Genomic DNA, 11,762 nt, shown 5'->3' with positions numbered 1-11,762 from the left:
CTAATGTTTCTCAGCATCATTGGTGCATTCAAATTGGCTACAGGCCTAATCTGACATTCCATTTTCAGAAGCAGAAATTCTGAAAGACCATCTTACCCTGTCTTGGCAGAGTACAGTGGTCTCTTTCCTTGTGTTCCTGCTTGTCCATAAGGACAGCATTCGTACTGTCAGCAGTTGAGGCAAGGGCAGTTCTTTGCCCAGTAGGCCATTTTGTGCCAAGAAGACAAACTTCCAAATGGAAATGTCTTAGAAGCCCAGCATTCTCTCAGGATCAAATTGGTGCTGCCAGGAGCAATTGTGTCTCACGTCAACAGAATTCTAAGTTATTTAATGCCATATTCTGTAGGTCCATGAAGTGTATGAAGATTACTTGTCCATCTGACCTATGTATGTATAAATCTGGATAACCTAACTAACATAAATAGAGATGACAAGCATAGGTGACAATAAATCTATAAGTCTTATCTACCTAAACAACCTAAGGTCTAAGGCTTCATGTAAACAAGACAAACAGTCTCCCAACTTAGGGTGACATTTGACAATTACTAACTTGCATTGCCTGTCACCTGCACTAAAGCTGTCCCCCTGCACCCCACCCTCCTAAACTGCACACCCCTTGGCTCCCAGCAGAGGCACAGACTTGGACTCCACAGACTCTGGCTGTGGCGTTTCACTCCCAGGTCACAGCACAAGAGATCACAGGAGCCTCCCCGGGGCCTGAGCAGTGACCATCACCAGAGCACATGTCTGGGTCTCAGGCTGATCCCAGTGACAGGGGCCCTCAGGTGTCCCTCAGTCAGTGCTGCAGGTGACAGCTTGATTATGACAGGTGAAGCCCTGCAGTGTGTGAGCAGGTGGAGTCCTTGACCCCAGTCTGAGGAGCCTCTGCATTAGAAGAGAGATCAGGATTCCTGATTCCAATAGGCTGAGTTTTGGGGGCCAGAGAGACGACTGAGCAGGCAGCTTGCTGCACATCCCAATGACCTGAACTTATTCCCAGACCCGAAGGAGAAAGACGATTAGATTTCAACATGTGTTTTGTTGTTCTTGTTCTATAAGAACAATTACAACCACAACCACTTTTAGCTTGCCTGAAACTTACTATGTAAGCTGAGCTGGTCTCAAACTCACATATATAATCCTGCCTCTGTTTCCCAGAGCACTGGGATTAAAAGTTTATCAACCGTGTTCAGCTTCATTTCACATCTTCTTTTGAGTCAGAATCTCACTAAGTTGCTTAGACAGGTTTGAACACCCAGTATGCCTAGTCAGGATTATAACATTCAATCCTTCTGCCTCAAGACTCCAAGTAGCTCAGATCACAGACCTGTAACTCCAGGCCTGGGTTCACAGAGTTCTTAAACCCGGGACAAGGTGGGATAACTTGATTTACAACTAAATAATTCTGTATAAGGCTCCTAAAAACAGCACTTTCCCTACAAAAACTCCAGCACAGTGACCACAGCTGAGAAAGTACAAAGAACAAGGAGGAGGCTAAGGAGAGAAACAAGAGAGTAAGAACCCGTCCCTGATAGCAGATGTTCAGGAGGATATGCTCAGATTCCTAGGAATTAACTCAAAATGTCCTTATGAGTGTGTGTGACCCAGGCCTGTAATCTCAACTCAGCTCCTGAGGGGCAGAAGGATCATGAGTTCAAGGCCAGCCTGGACTATATGAGACCCTGAAGCAAATCAAAACACACACACACACACTCACACACACACTCACTCACACACTCACACACACGTACAAAACAAAATAACAACAGTGAAGCAATTAACAAACTCCTGGATAGAAGGTCCATTTCGGGGCTGAGAGCACAGTGCAGGATGGTTCCATTGACAGATCAACAGTGTGATCACAGGATGGTTCCATTGACAGATCAACACTGTGATCACAGGATGGTTCCATTGACAGATCAACATGTGATCACAGGATGGTTCCATTGACAGATCAACAGTGTGATCACAGGATGGTTCCATTGACAGATCAACAGTGTGATCACAGGATGGTTCCATTGACAGATCAACAGTGTGATCACAGGATGGTTCCATTGACAGATCAACAGTGTGATCACAGGATGGTTCCATTGACAGATCAACAGTGTGATCACAGGATGGTTCCATTGACAGATCAACAGTGTGATCACAGGATGGTTCCATTGACAGATCAACATGTGATCACAGGATGGTTCCATTGATAGATCAACAGTGTGATCACAGGTTGGTTCCATTGACAGATCAACAGAGTGATCACAGGATGGTGTAGGAGGAGAAGTAACGCAGGTCAGTCACCAAGTGGTTGAGAGGCCACCTTGGAAAATAATGAGAAACAGACAGAGAGGTGCCAGCATCCCCGGATAGAGGAGGAGGAGGAAGAAAAGGAGGAGGAGAGGAGGAGGAGGAGGAGGAGGAGGAGGAGGAGGAGGAAAAGAAGGCCTGAGGACAATCAGCAATCAGGAGACTAGAAAGGATTCTCCTCTGTGAGAAAACAAACATCTCTCACATCATTCCAGAAGCTGCACAGGAGGTGCTGCCCCAGAGAGGACACACTTCAGTGGAAGCCAAACAGGGGAAGGAATCCCCAGCCAGTAAGGGCTAGAAGGGCTGAGCTCATTACAGGTGTGGGGGACAAGACAGGCTATGGTGGGGACAGAAGTACAGACACAGTGTTGGGAAGTCAGTGTGTAGGGGAGCAAGCAGAGTCCATCTCCCATGTTTGCTGTTAAAGGACACTGTGGGGAACAGGCTGGATTTCACCTGAGTTCTATGATGGGTGCTATGAAATATGGTGGCTGCTCAGCTTCCTGTTCCTCTGAGGGGTGAGGAAGGATCCAGTCCCAGCCTCAAGCTCCTGTGGCCTGGAATTGTCTGCTGTAATGCTCTCCACTCTACTTGAGAGGCTGAGGCAGGAGGATGGCAAGTGAAATTCAATGAGATCTCATCTCAAAGCAGTAATTAGAGAAAAGTAGGCTAGAGAGATATCTCCATAGTTAGGAGCACTTGCTGCTCTTTCAGAGGGCCCACAGGGAGGCTCACAGCCACGCATAGCTCCAGTTCTGGGAGATCCAGCACCCTCTCAGCCTCTGTTAGCACCACATGCATATGTGCATTCTAGCAAAACACTTGCACATATAAAAAAATTTAAATTAAAAAATTATAAGATAGGATGGGGCTGTAGTTCAGTGGTAAGATGCTTAGCTGGTGTGCTCAAGGCACTAGGATCAATCCCCAGTAACCTGAGTCCACACACATGCACGCACACACACACACACACACATACACATCACAGAGCTGGGGATGTGGCTCAGTGTGACTTCTTTAAAGTGCATAAGACCCTGGGTTTGTTCTCAAATACAGGAAAAAACAAAGTAAATTAAACAAACAAGATAAAAGTATATAATTTAGCCAGGCAGTGGTGTTATATGCCTTTAATCTTTTAAATTTAAAACAGGCAAGAAGATCTTTAGGGCTTCATGTCAGTCTGGTCTACAGAACAATTTCTAGGACAACCAGGGTTACACAGAGAAACCCTGTCTCAAAAAACAAAACAAAACAGACATCCAAATAAAACAAAAACTTTTGCAGATTATTTGATCACACTGTGAACCCTGAGATTGCATTATTTTCTAGAAAAACCAGCTTCTAGTTGTGGTGTGGCCCAGCTCTAGCACACACCTTTAATCTTAGAGCTTCCTGCTTGGATATCGTAAACAAGATTAAATAAAATCAACCATAGGTCAAGAGACAACCAGATGACAGAAAAAAGAAAAAAAACCATAGAGAAGAGGAGGAAGTAAGGAGGATGGAGAGACAGACACACAGGAAGTAGAAGGAAGGGACATTCAGTTGGAGATGTTTTGTCTGAGAATGTGTAGGAGAAAGGTCTTTTCTTGGGTGACAGTGGAGGAGGAAGGTCAGCCGGGTGATTTCTCTGCCTCTGAGCTAGAAGGATTTCACCCCAGGCAAATCCACAACCAGAATAAGTATCCACTCCAGGAAGGATAAACTGTTGTCCTTTCCATGAAGGAAGTGGTCCATGGGGTTGTGGAATCTCTCTCTGCATCTAAGGAAAGCAGCTGAGGCCCATCATGTGTCTCAGGGGTGTCCCTGCAGGGAAGCCCAGAGAGGCCCTTGTGTGAAGGAATGGTAGTCATGGACACCTCTCATGGACAGGTGCTAAAACTCTGTGGAACCAGCCTGAGAGAGACGTGTGTTGCAGTCCACAGAGCTGAAAGGAGTTGGAGAACTGTAGAGTGTTTTGACATCAGAGATGGAGATGCAGATTTGGAGTTTGTCATCTGGTTCTTGGACTGCTTTGCCCAGTATTTCCTCACTGTGTTCCCTTTCTCCCTTTTGGAATGGGAATGTATATCCTGTGCCACTGTATGTTGGAAGTACATGATCTGCTTTTTTATTTACATTAACAAGGAATTGCAGTTAAGAGATTGCCATGAGTCGCAGAAGAGACTTTGAACTTTGGACTTTTAGACAGTGTTGAGACTGTTATAGACTATGGGGACTGTTAGAGTTGGACTGAATGCATATTGAATTATGATATTACTACAAGGCTATGGGGGCCAAGGAGTGGAATTGGTGGTTTGAATAAAAATGTCCCCATAGGCTCATGAATTTGGATGCTTGGTCATCAGGGAATGAATGGCATCACTAAGAAGGAACAGGAGGTGTGGAGTCAGAGTGGCCTTGTTCAAGGACATGTGTCACTGGTGGTGGCCTTTGGTTTTCAAAAGCCCAAGCCAGACTTAGTGCCTCTCTCTCTTCCTGCTGCCTGATGATCTGGATGTGGAGCTCCCAGAAGCTTCTCCAGAACCATGTCTGGCTCCATGTTGCCAAGGTCTCCATCATGATGATAATGGACTAACCTCTGAAACTAAGCAAACACCAATTCAATTCTCTTTTATAAGATTTGCCAAGTTCATGGTGTCTCTTCACAGGAATAGAATACTGACTAAGATAGTTCTTATTTATTTCATACCTGGAAACATCATGATAATCCAGTACCAAAAGTCCATGTGAGTCATGCCACCATAAAATTAACTTTGCCTGTGCTGACCATTACAGTAACTATGATACATTGTCTTTAGCAATTCCATGCTGCCATTGGCCCCTAATACCTTTGCACCCAAGTAAACTCACTGCTTTAATTCGTCCAACTGAGCAGCAGCATCTCAGTCCTGAGGTCTGGCTCAAGGAAAAGGGTGACGAGACTCTGAATCGCTGGTGACCTCTCACTATTTTGTGTCTTACAGGGTCAGTGAGGAGCATGTCTTCTGGGCCTTCCCATGGTGGAGGATTAGGTTTTACACAGCACACCCACGCTAGCATTGAAAATTCCCTGAGCCTTAGAATCCCTTCATCATCACTAAGCCAAGGTGTACCAGGCATCTCGAAGTCTTTATCAGGAAGCCATCTTTTGACAAATGCCTTAGCCAACAATTCAAACAGACATTTGAGACTTTTATTAACTGGGAGAGCTTCCATATTAAAATCTAGAATCTGCACTTAGAGGGCCATATTAATAAACTCAGTCTGACCCAGTTTTAATGTTCTTTCCACCATTATCCCACACCCTAAAATCCATTCCCACATACTCCCCAACTTCTGCTGGAATGAATTAGCAAACCCATTAACTCTTTAGCAGTGCAGTGCCCCTCTCTGGCACTAAACACTATCTTCTACCTTCCCCAAAACTCCTGCTCTGTCTGCAGTCTCGTGAAAGGTCTGCAGGCAGCTATTGGTGGTTCTGAGGGAAATCAGGATTGTCTCCCTGGTATTTCCTTCAGAGAGAGTCACTGCTGGCTTAACAAACACTGAAGGAATAATTTGTTCATCAAAGGTGTATTCAGGAGGTGGGGCTGAGGGTAGAGACATTACCTCCACAGGTGAGATAAACCCGGAGAATCTGAGAATCAAACTTCTCTTCTCAATAGGGTCCTGCCAAATCCTCATCCCAAGTTACAGGATCTCATTATTTACCAACTAACGCCCTTTCTTTAACTGCTGATACTCTTCATGGCTGGGACTTGAATTTTTGCTGTCATTCAGCCAATCTTCTAATGAGGGCTTCTGCTTGATTTTCTGCAACGTGAGCTCTGTTGCTGCTGGAGAGAAGATTCTCTTCCAGGTCACACTTAGAAACCTTTACACTATTTATTCCCATCTGGAGCATGTCAATTTTATTACTGTGTTAACTGTTGTCATTCACTGTATTCTGAGTGTCTTAGTTTGAGTTTTTATTGCTGAGTAGAGACACCATGACCACGGCAACTCTTATAAGTAAATATTTAATTGAGGTGGCTCCCTTACAATTTTGGAGGTTCAGTCCATTATCATGGCAGGAAGCATGGCAGCAGCAGGCAGATGTGGTGCTGGGCCTGAACATCCTACATCTTGCACGCAACAGGAATTTGACCTTCACACTGAGGGAAGCTTGAACAAAAGAGACCTCAAATCCAGCCCCACAGTGCCACACTTTCTCCAACAAAGCCCCACCTCCTAATTGCACCACCCCCTTTGGGGGCCATTATTTCAAACCACCACACTAAGACACTAGAAGTTGGTAGATTTTACCATAGAGCTCATCCCTCTCCTCAGTTTAATCCACAGATGCTAAGAGTAACAGACCAGCATCATCATTTTCCTTATTACGGTTCCCTGTGTCCACACACTGCCATGGTACATTGCTTTAGTGAGTAAATCACAGTGAGAGGAACTGTAAGGAATAATAAAGCAGAATAATGATGACAGTGTATTAGAAGTTACAGAACCTGTGACCTCTCATTCTCTCTCTGACCTTCACTCACAGTCCATGAGCTGATGAGATGAGGGAGATGTATGTCACAGGCCTGTGGAGCCCTGGGTCTGATAACTGAGTTGACTCCTGAGTTCCTCAGGCCTGTGCAGGGTGGACACTGGGCAGAGGAGATTCTCATGGCAGAGGTACACACTGGGGATTTGAGGTTTCATCCCTGTTCAGTAGAGCGGAGAAACATTAAATTTATTATTATTTTGTTGTTACTCTGGATTTTGAGTTGATGTCTTCAAATCCCAGCCACACATAACAGAAGTGGAAAGTGAAAGCAGAGGTGAGAGAGTCACATATAACACGGAGTCAAAAGTCCTTGAGCAGAGCTGTGAAAACTCCAGTCACCTCCCGATGCAGGAGTCCACGGCAGCCCCACACCATCACCAGGACTCCGACACACCCGTTTCCGTGAATATTCATTTTAGGTGCTCTGTGTATTTTCCCTGGAAGCTCACACTCTTAGGTTTCATCCTGGACTAACCTGAGGAGACAGTTGTCCTTAGGCGGCTCAGAGACACCGGGACAAACATCGCTCCGTCCCGCAGCACAGGGTCCAGCAAAGTCTCAGTCCCCAGGCGGTGAGGTCTGGGGTGGGAGCCCAGGGCTGGGGATCCCCAGGTCCCCAGTTTCACTTCTCCAGATCCTGACCTGGGTCGGGTCCTTCTGCCCGGACACTGATGACAAGGTTCCTGTTCTCATCCCCATTGGTGGCCGAGATCGCGGAGAACCAATCAGCGTCGCCGCGGTCACGGGTTATAAAGTTAACGCGGAACTCAGAGGCCCCAGATCCGAGATGGGGGCGATGGCCCGCGCACGCTGCTCCTGCTGCTGGCGGCCGCCCTGGCCCCGACCCGGACCGCGCGGGTGAGTGCGGGGTCGGAGGGACACGACCCTGCGCGGGAGGGCGGGGGCGGCCCCGGGGAAGCCGCGGCCCCGCGTCGCCCGGCCAGACCCTCCCGCCCGTCTCCACCCGTCCCGAGCCCCGCGCCCCGCTCCCCTCCCGCCCCGCACCCGCCCGGGTCCCGGAGGAGGGTCGGGGTCTCACCGCGCGCCGCCCCAGGCTCGCACTCGCTGCGGTATTTCAACACCATCGAGTCCCGGCCCGGCCGCGGGGAGCCCCGGTACATGGAAGTCGGCTACGTGGACGACACGCAGTTCGTGCGCTTCGACAGCGACGTGGAGACTCCGAGGATATGAGCCGCGGGCGCCGTGGGTGGAGCAGGAGGGGCCGGAGTACTGGAGAGGGAGACACGGAACCGCCAAGGCAACGAGCAGACTTCCGAGGAACCTGAGGACCCTGCTCGGCTACTACAACCAGAGCGAGGGCGGTGAGTGACCGCGGGTGGAGGTCACGACCCCTCCACGTCCCTACGTCCGGTCGGAGTCGCCCCGGGTCCCGGGTCCGAGGTTCGGGAGGAGAGTCGGGGACCGGGACTCGGTTTCCCTTTCGGTTTAGAGGAGTCCGCGGGTGGGCGGGGCTGACGGGTGGGCGGGCTGACGGGTGGGCGGGGCTGACCGCGGGTCCCCGCAGGCTCTCACACCATCCAGTCGATGTATGGCTGTGACGTGGGGTCGGACGGGCGCCTCCTCCGCGGGTACAGTCAGTATGCCTACGACGGCCGCGATTACCTCGCCCTGAACTATGACCTGACGACGTGGACGGCGGCGGACATGCGGCGCAGATCACCCGGCGCAAGGGGAGCAGGCTGGTGCTGCAGAGGACATAGGGCCTACCTGGAGGGCACGTGCGTGGAGTGGCTGCGCAGATACCTGGAGATCGGGAAGGACACGCTGCAGCGCACAGGTGCAGGGCGCGGCAGCTCTCCCTCTGCCTCGGGCTGGGCTCAGTCCTGAGGAAGAAGAAAGCCCTCAGCTGGGTCATGCCCCTGTCTCAGGGCAGACAGGTGTCCCTGGGTCTCCTGCAGCCTCTGTCATCCATGGCCGCTCCCAGGCCGGGGTCTCTGCCCACACCAGGGTCTGTGGAAACTGAGTCTGTCGTCTGAGTGTGTCAGCCTTACACAGCAGGACAGGGAGGTCTCCTTTACCTGATGGGAGACATGGACGCCCTGGGCTGGTTCACCCAGTTTCTAGAACTTTGGAAAGAATATGTTCACCCACATTCCTGTGGGTGAGGTTTGCATCCCTCCCACTACAATTCTTTCTTTCCTAGAATAGTCACGTGAGCATTTATGGGGAACCCTGGGTGAATACTATTTCTTCCTTACTTTTTTTTTTTTTTTAAGTTTTTATTTTGCGTTTAGTCAGTTTTTTTTCCCCTCACTGGGGTGATACTGTTTCTCTCCCCCCTTCAGTTATTTGTATCAGTCTCCACAGGAGCCAGGGGGAACTGCTAATGTGGATAATTAGCACATCAGTGTTTCCTTTAAACCAGAAAGGTTTCCTGTGAGGTTAGACTATTTCCTGTCATATTAACATCCAGAGCCCTCCTGCTCTCCCTCTGCCCCAACAAGTCACAGTGTTCCCCAGTGGATTAGGAATTGAACTTCCTCAGAGACAGGGTCTTCTGCAGCTCCAGGACAGGAGTGATGGAAGATCCACACACCCCTGTGAGCACCGCTGTGTCCCAGTGAGTGCTGCACTGGGCTCCACAGCACACTTCCAGGGGTCCTGGTGACTATACCTTGTATCTTGTCCCCCAGAGGCAGGGCTTGGGAGTCATTTTCTTTGGCAGAATGTCAGAGGTTCACCACATGTGTGCTGTACACTTAGGTGATGGCTGTTCACTTGGACAGACAGTTAGAGGCTGGTCAGCAAGATGGCCACAGTGGTTGTGTCTCAATGGTGGCAGCAGGGAGTTTGGTGACACCCTTCATGTAGCTCTTGTACCTGATTTCTTTTTTGATATGAATTAGTAACATATATAAATTAATTATTTTCATTCCCTCTCTATTCTTTTATTACCTAACTAATGTTATAGAACATCACTTGAGGAAGACCATGTTGACCTACTGGTTCGTGTGGATTCTCTCTCAGCTACTGAGTCCACCCAGGAAAAATGTGCAGTTCTGTGATGAGGGACCAGCTCTACCTGAGGTCACTAGTGTGATGACAGAATTGTCCAAACAGACACAGTTTAGTGTCATCATTGGTTTAACTTTGTCTTTGCAGATTTCAGTTTATCTTGTTAATTGTGAGAATTCTTAAATCTTCCACACAGATCCCCAAAGGCACATGTGACCCGTCATCCTGGCCCTGAAGGGAAAGTCACCCTGAGGTGCTGGGCCCTGGGCTTCTACCCTACCTTCATCACCCTGACCTGGCAGAGGGATGGGGAGGAACAGACACAGGAAACGGATCTTATTGAGACCAGACCTTCTGGGGATGGAACCTTCCAGAAGTGGGCATCTCTGGTGGTGCCTTCTGGGGAGGAGCAGACATACACATGCCATGTGTACCATGAGAGCCTGCCTGAGCCCCTCACCCAGAGATGGGGTAAGGAGGATGTGAGTGCAGAGCTGGGGTCAGGGAAAGCTGAAGTCTTCTGTATACCCTCAGCATGGTCAGGGCTGAGAGCTGGGGTCATGACCCTCACCTTCCCTTCCTGTCCTTCCCTTCCAGAGCCTCCTCAGTCCACTGTCCCCATCGTGACAATCATTGCTGTCCTGGTTCTCCTTGGAGCTGCGGCCATCATTGGAGCTGTGGTGGCTGTTGTGAGGAGGAGGAGGAGAATCACAGGTAGGAAAGGACAGGGTCTGGTTCTCTCTCAGCCCCTTTCAGAAGTGTGCTCTGCCTCATTAAGGGGAACATCCACAGCCCTCATTGCTCCTGTCTCTGACCTGGGTCTGCTGTCAGTTCTGGAACCTTCCTAGGGTCGGGGTCTTCTCTGGTCTCTCACAGATTTTCTTCTCACACGTGGAAAAGGAGGGATCTATACTCCAGCTCCAGGTAAGTGTGGGGAGCAGGATTGTCTCTGAGGCCCTTAGGGTGAATCTGGACAAATGGGAGGCTCAGTCAGCCAATAATAATAGCTCATCTGGTAAAATCTTCTGGGTGCCTTGTTTGTATCTTGATATGAATATATATATGTATGTATTTACCCTAGGCAGGGACAGTGCCCAGAACTCTGATGTGTCTCTCCCAGACTGTAAAGGTGACACTCTGGGATCTGATTTTGGGAGGGGCCAAGTGGACATGATTGGGGTTGAGGGACTCCCAGAATCTCCTCTGAGTGAGTGGTGGGTTGTTGGGATGTTGTCTTCACAGTGATTGTTCATGACTCTTGTTTGTAGTGTGAAGACAGCTGCCCGGCCTCACAGAGTGACAGAGATGTGCTCAGGTCTCTCTGTGTCGTCCTGAGCCCCTCAGTTCACTCTCAGCAACAAGTCTGATGTTTGCTGTGACCCTGTGGTCTCCATGTGAAGACCTGGGAGCCCAGCCACCCCTGCACACCAGGACCCTGTCCCTGCACTGTTACATTCCCTTCCACAGCCAACCTTCCTGGTCCAGCAGACAGGAGGGGACATCTGCATCCTGTCACCTCCATGCTGCCCTGAGCTGCAGCCCCTGACTCCCCACTGAAAGAATCTGAATGTCAACTTGATTGTCCACGTCCTTGATCTGACAGATTGATTGGCGGGTAAATTAAATGATTGAAATACTTAGAGTTTGTGGAGGAAATAAATGGCACCATGGAGAACCTTCCAGAATCTGTGTTCTTTGTGCTGTGTATCTGGTGGACAAGATGAGGCTGCAGGAGCTGAGTGTGATCAGGGCTGTGCCCAGGTGGAGCTCAGTCCATTGTTGACTGTGACATGGTCACTCCTCAGCTCTGTCACCTCCTGGTCTGTTCTCTTCATCACTTGAACCACATGCTGAGAGTCTGTGATCACAGGGACACTGGGATGACAGAGCCTTGTCCTGTCCCCAGGACTGTGAGCAGCCAGGGCAGCTGTGACAGGTCAGCCTGGGCTCTGAC

The 11,762-nt window shown here is 49.4% G+C and overlaps 1 pseudogene; it reads left to right on the top strand.

Moving 5' to 3' along the window:
• Positions 1-7,466: 7,466 nt before the first annotated feature.
• LOC118576200 lies at positions 7,467-11,361 on the top strand (annotated as a pseudogene).
• The last annotated feature ends 401 nt before the right edge of the window (positions 11,362-11,762 follow it).

The sequence above is a fragment of the Onychomys torridus genome, unplaced genomic scaffold (assembly GCF_903995425.1).
Source record: "Onychomys torridus unplaced genomic scaffold, mOncTor1.1, whole genome shotgun sequence".
Taxonomy (NCBI): domain Eukaryota; kingdom Metazoa; phylum Chordata; class Mammalia; order Rodentia; family Cricetidae; genus Onychomys; species Onychomys torridus.
This window is presented reverse-complemented; position numbering and strand designations above follow the sequence as displayed.